Here is a 12,177-nt window from a genome sequence, read left to right on the forward strand (position 1 = left end):
CGCCTCCATTCTCCACATCATCATTCACACCTAGTGAGTCTAAAGACTCAGCACACCTGAACCATTCTAACAAGTACATATACGTAACTTGCAACAGTGAAAATTACTGTAATTAAAATATATTTCATGATCTTAAAAGCATGAACTTAGACATTACATGTCAAAGCATAAACGTATCCATAACATATCTCATCATATCAACGTATATGTGTTCATTTTATTTTATTGAATTCAGTTCATTAGTTGTGAGTTTCGTATCAGCTCTAATTCGATAGATCCATTTACGTATAACCGTGGTACCCGACGGCGGGGACATCAGCGAAAATTTTACCCATCTACTAAGCCTTGGCCTTACATGTTCGTGTTTGTGTTCGTATTATTCACAATCAACTCTACTCCTTCAAAAACATGTCATCGTATTCATCACTTACAAAAATCATGCAAATACGTACATTTCTTAAAACCAAGCATGCAACGTATATTCCGTAATTTCATAAGTATTCATGTGCGTCTTAACATATAAATTTTAAACATGCATCTTTGGTGAGCAGGGCGATGCTAAGACTGCTAACTCGACCCGGGTGCACAATAACCATTTTGTCCCTAGAAACCCTAATTAACCGTTTTTTCCCCCTGGATTTCAAAATTTTGACCTGAAGCCAACAAGACTTATTAAACACCTCAAAATATATTTATAACCATTTCTTGGACTTAAACTCGAGCCCATTCATTAAATTTTATGATTCGTTTTAAAAATTGGACCGAGATCTTTTAACCCGAATCAACCCGAAACTTAACCAGACTTTCCCGAAGTTAAACCATGACTTATTCACACCCTACTAGCCCTTAAAAAACAAAATCCTAGCCGTTTAAAATCCCTTAAACTTGGCTGTACCTTGCTGGAATTTTCTGCTCGTCTCAAGCTTCAAACCCTAGTGCACGTAGAATCTCAAAACTCGATTCTAGACCCGAACCAACGTGACCATCCTTAACCAACTATCCTAGGACCAAGATCAAGCCGTGGACTCCATGCTGGACCAACCCTATAAAGACCCTACTCTATCATTTCGGCCACCCCTCCCCATTTCAGCAGCAGCCTCATGTCAGTTCAACAGCTTTTCCTCTTGGTTTCTCTCAAGCTTTTTCAAAGAAACTCCTCCAAGTCCTCCGGTGCCTGTTCTACGCGATTATATCGAGGTTTTCGAGCTTAAATACGCAAATGCACGTCCTATATCTCGTGTTTCTCATCATTCACACCATTATATGTTGATTTGTATGTTTTTGCATGAGAAATTTTTAGATCTATTGAAACGTCTACTACTTTTTAAGTTTAAAATCTTATTTTTTTTACATGATTCGAAATTCAAATTTAAAATACTCAATATTTCCAAAATCCAAAATTTAATTGAACGTTAAAAGTTTAAAGTACATAAAATCTCTAACTCGTCAATTAACAAAAATCCTAAGTCAACCAATAACGTTCTAAACATGAGTAACAAATAATACATATACAAACACATGCATTAAAAATCATACTTTTATTCAAAATAAGCTAACATAAATTTGTAAGCATAATTTAAATCATAAAGGTTTCCATCATTTATCGTTTTGGGTGAAGTTTGATATTTGAAAGTGACTAGTTGTATCATGTAGTCGACTGATCAGTTTTTGCTCACCATTTCGCATGGGGATCGGCACTAGGCACCGACGTAAATGGAAATATGATCATTGGGTTCTCTTTGGGGCCTTCTCCCGTAAACGGGTTCCCTCTGGGGCTTTTTCCCTTACGATATTCTCAATAATCATATATCATATCTTTTTTGTCACAGTCAATTCACATCCTTCAAATTATTTTTCCATTTCTATTTAATCATAAAATATCGTGTCCTTTCCACATTCGAAAAATTGCATTTTAAGAATAAAAATTGCACAACTTTATCATAAATCATAAAATCCCATATTTTTATCATAAACATCATAAACATCTTAAAATCCCATAAAATGATCGTTTTGCCCTTGGACTCGAAAATTCTCGATTTTGACTCTATCTCACTTTTGTTGACTCGAGGCTATCCCAAAAAATTATTTTAGCATAAATTTGACTTCTAATATTTTTATTTGACGAAACTCTGGCTTTTTGATTTAATTTCTTAATTACTAAACCGTTAAACGTTTAATTTTCGAATTAATTAAAAATTTAATATTTTCTTTTCAAAATTTCAACATGAAATTTTCCTTCCTAATACACCCCGATGAGCCATAAGCCACCCCCATGGACCCATGGTTCGAGCCCCTACCATTATAAACACAAAATGTCGAACCTAAGCCCTACACCAAGCCACTGCCCCATTCCCTCGAGCCATGACTGAGCCACCTTGACCAGACCTATCCCTAACCCTCATGGACTCCACCTGGACCAACGCACCAGCCCCAGCCCACGCGCGAAGCCCATCTTTGCACATGGACTCGAGCCGCGCCCTTCCTAGAGTTCTAGCCATGCAATGACTCTCCTAATCCTCCAACAAATGACCCCACTCACTTAACCATCCTTGGACAACCCTTTAAACCCTGCTGGACCAGCCTAGCCAGCCCTAGCTGAGCCACGAGCCCTTCCCTTAGAAATCGCACCTACGCGTGCATGGGGAAGAGTCCCACCCCTTGTTGACTCTGCCCTAGTTTCTAACCATGAGTCATACTAGGACTCTTTCTAACCTCATACCATGTCCACCGCAGCCCCTACCCCAGCCCTGGCCGAGCTGCACGTAACCATGCCACCTAGGCGTAGCCTTCTTCCCACGAGAAGCCCTAGAAAACCCTATTTTGGCTGCCTCCTTTGCCATGCTCGGTTCCAGCATGTATTTTCTTCCTTAATGACTCTTTTCTTCTCCCTTAAACACCTCCTATTGGCAGCGTGTCCTTAGGAATAATAACATTTTTCAAAAAAGCGTAAAATCATCAAAACATTGAAAATATTTGTTCTATCATCAAAGGGTTCATGCTTCAATATTTTTCATGCAAAAATAATTAAAAAAAGTATAATATGATTTGAATGGTGCGTCAAAAAAGTTTAGAAGCGTGACTTTACGTTTTAGAACGCTCGAATATGCGATCGTTGGCGAGGGTTGCGAAGGGACAAGAGCGGGAGATGAAAACTCCTTGATTTTTTCTTCTCCAAATTTTCAAAAATATTGTTTATGTTGTGTGTGTGATGGACGACTGAATGGTGTACAAAAACCTAGGATTTTTATTTTATAGCTTTGTTAATGTGCTAAGGCCTTGTGTTTAGGATAAATTGGGCCTACTAATGTTAGGTAAATTAGGCCTAATAACACCTATTTAATTGAAAAATAAAAGTTTACAAAAATTAGTTTTCAAAAATACTTCTTTTGGTTCTTTAAAAGTCTCTCGTTTGTCCAAAACTGGCTTCTCGAATAAATCAAGCTCGTCTCAAAAATAATTTGGGCTCCAACATTTTTAAATTTTTTATCATATTTAATCATATTAATAAGCCTTGAAAATATTTATTGAAAAAAATATTATTTATCTTTGTCATCCGCGGTCTCCTTTCCCCAGCCTATTATCGAATATTCGGATAAAATCTTCAATTCTCATGAAATCATGCAATCTAATAATTTAGTCATGCATTAGACCTTCACTCATATAATATACATCAAGTAAGCATTAAAAAAAAACAATTAAGCAATTTAAATCATTTGCATGCATGTAGTTTAAGTGGGTTGGCTTTTTGGACGTTATAAATCCTCCCCCTTAAAAAAAATTTCATTATCAAAACTAAGACTTACTGAATAGTTCGGGGTAGCAGCTCCTCATCTCTGACTCAGTCTCCCAAGTTGCTTCTTTCTCCGAGTATTTTAGCCCATGGAATTTGACCATTTTTATTACCTTGTTCCACAACTTTCTCTCTAGACTGTCCAAGATTTGAGCAGGCCTCTCCTCGTAAGACAGATTTGGTGTAAGTTGCAGTGGCTCAAAGTTCAGTACATGTGAAGGATTTGACATGTACTTGCGGAGCATCGATATGTGAAAGACATTGTGTAATCCTGCGAGATTAGGTGGCACCGCCACTCGATATGCTAATGATCCTACTCTTTCGATATCTCAAATGGTCCAATGAATCTTAGACTAAGTTTGCCTTTCTTGCCAAATCTCATAACACAATTCATAGGTGCTATCTTTATAAACACGTGATCACCTATTGCAAACTCGAGATCTCGTCTTCTTTTGTCCGCGTAGCGCTTCTTTCGACTCTGAGCAGTTCTCATTCTGTCTCGGATCTTGGCGACCATTTCAACGGTTTGCTGAACTATCTCGGGTCCCATAGTAGCCTTATGTAGAGGCCCGAAAATCCATGCTCGAAAATTTTGAGGAAAATTAAAAAGTTTCTTTTTAAAGAACTTAAATTGCCTCATTCATAAAATCAACTGATGAATCAAGTTCAATGTTTAAAAATATAGCAGCGGAAGAAAATAAAGTTTGCCAAAAATAACAATTTAAGAATATTCAACAACGGATAAAAATATTTGCATAAAATGGTAACATGCTGCAAATGAGGTCCTCGAGTGCCACTACTGCCGACCCAAGCTGGCTCACTGGTCCCCGCCCTCGGCCCCATGCTCATTAGTACCTACAACAATCAAAAAGACTCAGCATGCAAATATCGTAGGTAACGAGTAAATACTAGAGTAAAATTTGCATGGGATAATATATCATGTCATGAGGCATTCTGAAAATAACTTGTATTGAGCAATTATAATACGTGCATGACTGAATTAAATATCATAGTAAAAATGTTTGCTCCTTGGAGCCCTGTACTGAAATGACTGATAATAATTTTCGGTTGAGATTATGGTCTACGCATGTGGTCCCTGCACTGAACTGAACTGATCGATAACTGGCTACCGGGGAGTATCAAACTGAACTGAACTGACCGGTCACTGGCGACCGGGTGGTACCAAACTGAACTGATCGGTCACTGGCGACCGGGTAAAATAATGCTCCCATAATAGTGAATTGACCACAAGCAATATCGCATAAATCTCAAAAATAAGTATTTTCTATTTTTATGCACGTAATATAATTAAATGGCATAATGAAAAATCCTGTACTATTTTACCAACTAGATTGGATCGTCCCTAGGCTCGCTGCGACCAAAATATGCCATGAAAAAAATATGCAATAGATTTTTCTTGATCAAACTATGTAATTAAGTGTGAAAATGCGACAATTACTACTAACGACTTCGTATTTAATCATGACTCCGAACCAACGCGAACCAACACTGAACCAACGTAACGTCATGATTAAAATACGCTTAAAATTATGAATTTATGCTCCTAAAATGATGAGGATCGAAATTTAGGTGAAATGGAGGCCAAAACATGAAATGCTCTTTCGAGAGTCAATTTGGCACATCGCACCGCAAATTCTCGTACGACTTCAAAAATGATCCGAATCACAAACGGCCAAAAAGGTGGCCTTCCTAACTTGATGAGGCACTGTCCAGTCCAAGGCCATAGGCTAAAAGCCAACCACAAACTCGAACGAGCCTCCGAACCGTCACAGCAAGTTGCTGTCAAATTCCAGCAGCTGTGCAATCGCGTGTCTTGTGTTGTTTTCGAGACTACCGGCCATTGGGGGCGTGAACCACCGACCAGAGACTCTTACCAACATCCCAAGGAATTATTTGAACCATTGCTAAGGGCCCTAGGCCAGCCACAATTCGAATTATTCCAGCAACATCAGAAAAGTTCCACCCGAGAGCACCTTTGCGCGCGTGAGGGGTGTTTTGCTTTGCTTGCTGTCTCGAATCGTTCCAGTGGCCATTTGATTGACCATGGGACGATCTAGGCATCCAGTGGTAGGGTATGAACCGTGGCTAATGGCCATATGCCAACCAAGATTCACACCACACCATCAAAAACCGAGGGACACATGCAGAATTAAAAAGGGGCGAAGGGGCTGTTCTTGCTTTGGGTTTAAAAACCGATGCAACCATGGACCAAGCCTTGAAAGGACGACTTGGTCACGTCTTAGACATAACAAGGAGATGTTCTAACCATGGCTATAGCCCCTAGGGAAGCCACAAGCAGAACGTCACCCTTTTTGACAGCAAACAAAAAATCGAATGGAGAAGGGGCCTGCTTGGGGTGTTGCTGTCACATGTGAGTTTCCAGCATGTATGGGACTGGACGAATGGACCAAAATGGTCTTGACACACCCTAGTACGTGTCTATATGCAGCCTCGAGCCCCTGGAGTCGAGCCAACCACCTGAATCATCAACACCACAGAAAACGTGAAGCACAAGGGAACACAGAAAATTCTGTACACACTATTTTTGAAAATGGGTTGAACAAATTTCGGTTTTCATGCAGTAAATTCATGAGTTTGATGTGTATAAAAAATACTACTATGGATTGATTGAGGTTTGAAAGAAATAAAGACATGCCTTGGTTTTCGTTTGAAAGAAAAACGAAAAGAATAGACGATACGGCGCGGAGGAGACGAAGTGCACTTTTCTACCTAGCTTTCCTTCGATTTTTCCCTCTTGTTTTCTCTACTTTTCTCACGGTTTTTCCCTCTCTGAAATGCTCTGAATTCTCTCCAATTTTCGGTGGTTGTGATGGGGAGGAAGGCTAGGGAAAATATATGGGAAGATGCAAGATAAAGGGAAGGGAAAATATTCTTTCTATCTACTAGTTTGAGTGATAAGGAAAAGAATGATATCAAAGATTTTTCTTGGGGATACTAGAGGTGTATATGGGCGATTTTAAGGTCTAGGTGCAAGGGAGAATTGGTTTAATTAAATCTTGGTAGTGATTTAAAAGTTGGGGAGGATAAATCCATCTAGAAAAGCTAAGGGGATAAATAAAGAATGAGTTGAAAAGAAATCACAATTAAATCTTAAAAAAAAGGAGCATGGCCGATTTTTATCTAGCTAGGTTGGGTGGGATCTTGCTCAATTAATTATCATGGAAGATTTGTTGTGATAAAATTATTTCCCAATAAAAATGGATAGGGAAGACTATTAATTAAATGGGTTGCCAAATAGACTTTTAAATCAAATCATAGGGGCCGAAAATTATAATACAAGAGGAGGGGAAAATACTTCTTAAATATTGAACTTTAAATCTTTAGTGTATTATCTACTCATTAAATATTTTAGAGAATTAAGGATTTAATTATTGAATTTTATTTACTACTTATCTTAACTTATTTAAATAATTCCTTAAACCTTCTTTTACAATACATTTACTCATTATTTATCTTTAAATAAATTTTGGAAAAAATGTTTTCTTACTAGTAAATTTTATCTCTTTACTCCAACTCCGATCCGGCCTCACCGAATTAACTGAAAAGAGAAAAATTTAAGCTACTGGATTAACTTCAAAGAAACACTTAAATACTCATGCAATGAAGTCAATTTAATTTAAAATACTAGAATTATGCATGGCTTATACGTAGTCTAAGTTACGGGTTCTACAATCCTCCCCCCCTTAAAGAAATTTCGTCCTCGAAATTAGAACCCACCGAATAACTCGGGATACCGACTTCTCATCTCTGGCTCAGACTCCCATGTAGCTTCCTCCTCTGAATGGTTGAGCCATCTGACTTTGACTCGCTTAACCAGCTTGTTCCGAAGCTTCTTCTCCTGCCTGTCTAGGATCTGCACTGGCCTCTCCTCATAAGATAGGTTCGGAGTAAGCTGCAACGGCTCAAAGTTCAGGACATGCGAAGGGTTCGCCATGTACTTTCTCAGCATGGAGACGTGGAACACATTGTGTACTCCGGCCAGATTCGGCGGAAGAGCAACACGATAAGCTAGCGTCCCAACTCTGTCAAGGATCTCAAAGGGTCCAATAAATCTCGGGCTGAGCTTCCCTTTCTTCCCAAATCTCATGACACCCTTCATAGGTGCCACTTTCACAAAAACATGATCGCCCACTGCAAACTCTAACTCTCTCCTCCGCTGATCGGCATAACTCTTCTGTCGGCTCTGAGCAGTCCTCATCCTATCACGGATCTTGACTACTACATCTGCAGCCTGCTGGACAATCTCTGGACCCAACTCTGCTCTCTCTCCTACTTCATCCCAATGAACAGGAGATCTGCACTTGCGGCCATACAGTGCTTCATACGGAGCCATACCTATAGAAGACTGGAAGCTGTTGTTATAGGTGAACTCTACCAATGACAAGTTCGACTCCCAACTCCCAGAGAAATCAATGACGCAAGCACGGAGAAGATCCTCCAAAATCTGAATAACTCGCTCTGACTGCCCATCGAATTGCGGATGGAAAACTGTGCTAAACAGCAACTTCGTACCCATAGTCGAATGCAAACTCTTCCAAAACGAGGAAGTGAATCTGGGATCTCTGTCAGATACGATAGATACTGGAATGCCATGAAGTCGGACTATCTCTCGGATATACAACTCCGCATACTGTACCATGGTGAAAGTCGTCTTAATAGGCAAGAAGTGTGCTGATTTGGTAAGACGATCTACAATCACCCAGATAGCATTCGATCCTCTGGCTGACCTCGGCAATCCGGTCACAAAGTCCATGGTAACATTCTCCCACTTCCACTCGGAATAGGGAGAGGCTTGAGTAAACCTGCTGGTCTCTGATGCTCGGCCTTCACTAACTGGCAAGTCAGACACTCGGATACAAATCGTCTGATATCCTTCTTCATCCCTGGCCACCAATACAATAGCTGCAGATCCTTGTACATCTTCGTACTCCCTGGATGAATAGAGTACGGCGACATGTGGGCCTCTGATAGAATATCTGCTCGGATAGTATCACTGTTAGGCACCCACATCCTGTCTCAGTATCGCACTATACCGTCGCTGACTGAATACAAGACACTGCCCTTGGCTTCATCTCTCTTCTTCCACTGTGCCAACTGCTCATCTTCTGGCTGGCTGCTGCGAATACGGTCAATAAGAGAAGACTGAATCGTCAATGGTAGATAGACGGGGAACTCTACCTTGAGGATATGACTCTAGATCGAACTTCTGCATCTCAAGCTGAAGAGGTTTCTGAATCGTCAAATGAGCCATCACTGAGACTTTTCTGCTCAATGCATCTGCAACTACATTAGCTTTACCCGGGTGGTAGCTAATGTCACAGTCGTAGTCTTTCACAAGCTCCAACCAACGCCTCTGACGCATATTCAGCTCCTTCTGCGTAAAGAAATACTTGAGGCTCTTGTGGTCGGTAAAGATCTGGCACTTCTCTCCATACAAATAGTGCCTCCAAATCTTCAATGCAAAAACTACGGCGGCCAACTCTAGATCATGGGTAGGGTAATTCTTCACGTGGATTTTCAGCTGTCGAGAAGCATATGCTATCACCTTCCCATGCTGCATCAATACTGCGCCAAGACCGAGCTTCGAAGCATCGGTATAAAGGACAAACTCACCGGGCCCTGACGGCATGGCCAAAACTGGTGCTGAGATAAGAGCTTGATTCAAAGTGTCGAAGCTCTTCTGGCACTCATCGCTCCACACAAAATTCACATTCTTCTTTGTCAATGATGTGAGTGGACCGACAATGGAGGAGAATCCCTGAATGAATTTCCGATAGTATCCTGCTAGACCAAGGAAACTACGGATCTCAGATGCATTCTGAGGCACAACCCAATCTATGACTGCTGCAACTTTCGCTGGGTCTACCTCAATACCACTGCTAGAAACGATGTGGCCTAAGAACGCTACCTTCTCTAACCAGAATTCGCACTTACTGAACTTTGCGAATAACTTGTGCTTCTGCAAGGTCTGCAGCACTGTGGTCAGATGTCTGCTGTGATCCTCCTGATTCTTGGAGTAGACGAGAATGTCGTCTATGAATACTATCACAAACTGATCGAGATATGGCTGAAATACGCGATTCATGAGATCCATGAAGATCGCTGGCGCATTCGTCAGACCGAACTGACATCACAAGGAACTCGTAGTGGCCATAACGAGTCCTAAAAGCAGTCTTGGAGACATCAGCATCTCTCACCCTCAACTGGTGATAACCGGAATGCAGATCTATCTTGGAGAAAATCGAAGCTCCCTGCAACTAGGTAAACAGGTCCTCAATCCTCGGAAGTGGGTATTTGTTCTTCACTGTAACCCTGTTCAACTCCCGGTAGTCAATGCAAAGCCTCATAGAGCCATCCTTATTCTTTACAAATAAGACTGGCGCGCCCCAAGGTGAAAAGCTCGGGCGAATGAACTCCTTGTCGAGAAGTTCCTGAACCTGCTTCTTAAGCTCTGCCATCTCTGTCGGTGCTAGTCAGTACGGCGCTTTGGATATCGGAGCCGTACCTGGCATAAGCTCAATGGAAAACTCCACCTCTCTCTCGGGTGGCATACCAGAGACGTCTTCGGGAAAAATGTCTAAGAAATCTCTGACAATCGGAACATCTGAGGCTGAATTGGCTGGGTTCCTCGGGGACAGATAAAAAGGTCGCTAGAAATGCCCGACACCCTCTATGCATGAGCTTCCTGGCCTGAACATAAGGAATAATGCACGGTAAAGGAAAGTACCTGTCCGGCTCAAATAAGAACTGCTCCATTCCAGGCGGTCGGACAAGAACAGATCTCCGCTGGAAGTCTATCAACACTCTGTTCCTCAATAGCCAGTCCATCCCTAGGATGATGTCAAATTCTGGCATCGGTAGCACAATCAGATCCACATAAACAAGATTACCGTGCAGCTCAAGGTCTATATCTCGGATAACATTGGTAGCTGCCATCTCCTCGCTTGACGGCAACACTACTGAAAAGGCTATATCTAGCCCAATGGTCTTGATCTTGAGAAAGTTTGCAAAGACCTCCGAAATAAACGAGTGAGTGGCCCCTGAATCTATCAAGGCCTTGGTAGCGGAACCAGATATAAAAATTCTCCCTGAAAGATCGGAACTCTAAGTTGAATCCAATAGCTACAAGAACTAAACTTATAGACATGCAAAGGTCAAAGTTCTTCTAACTTAAATCTCCAAAATAATACTGAGTAGAGCATGCAATCCTATCACGGTTCTAAGTTCATATCTTAATCCCGATTCCCAAAACACGGAAATTCAAATAATAACTTAAAGCTTAAAGGTACCTGTCAACAACATAGTCTCCGGGTTTGTTTCCGTGGCAAGGAGAGCAAAAACTCTGCCTTGGGTAGGCAGATTCCTCTGAGGCACTGCAGCAACATGTGGTCTGGACTGCCACACTTAAAACACTTTCCCGAGCCAGACATACATGCTCCAGGATGGCGGCGTGAGCACCTGGGACAAACTGGGTGCTCATAAGTCCTCGGGGCTGGGCGTCCCCGCTGCTGCTGCTGGCCTCTGTTTCTAGGCGGTCCGTGAAAAGGTCTCTTGTTCTGCTGCTGATGATGATGAGGAGGAGGGCGGTGTGGTACCTGGACTGGGCGCTTTCCCTGGCGATCCCTCTCGATATCCCGCAGATCCTGCTCTGCGGCTAGGGCTTTGGAGACAGCAATCTCATAAGTAGCAGGGTCAGACACCCTAACATCCCGACGCAAGATCGGCCGTAGACCCACCGGGAAATGCATCAACTTAGCTCTGGCATCATTCGCTATCAGGGGCACAAAATGACAGCCCCTCTCGAACTTACGGATGAACTCCGTAACCGTCATATCTCCCTGTCTCAGGCTCATGAACTCAATGGTCAACCTGGTGCGCACTTCCTCAGCAAAATATTTGGAGTAGAAAACCTCCGTGAAGCGTGTCCAAGACAGTGTAGCCAAGGTCAGGGCTACTGACGCTCCTTCCCACCATAAGCGGGCATCTCCACTGAACAGATAGGTGGCACAACAGACTCTGTCCGCATCTCCCAGCTCCATGAACTCGAAGATAACCTCGAGGGATTTGATCCATCCCTCGGCAATCATGGGGTCAGACGTCCCAGAAAACTCCTTCGGGCGCATCTTCATAAACCTCTCATAAACAGCCTCGGGCCCTGTCGGCCTGGCTGCGGCTGCGGCTGCGGCATTGTTACCCCGCAAACTGTGCGAAGAACTGTGTCATCCCAGCTAGCATCTGGGCACTCATGTCAGGTGGGGGCGGTGGTGGAGGTGGAGGTGGAGGAGGAGGAGGAGGAGGTGTCTGCCTCTCTTGTCTCTGATCATCATCGTCCTCGCGACGGTGCT

Source organism: Primulina tabacum, chromosome 1 (genome assembly GCF_025594145.1).
Source record: "Primulina tabacum isolate GXHZ01 chromosome 1, ASM2559414v2, whole genome shotgun sequence".
In the NCBI taxonomy this organism is placed as follows: Eukaryota; Viridiplantae; Streptophyta; class Magnoliopsida; order Lamiales; family Gesneriaceae; genus Primulina; species Primulina tabacum.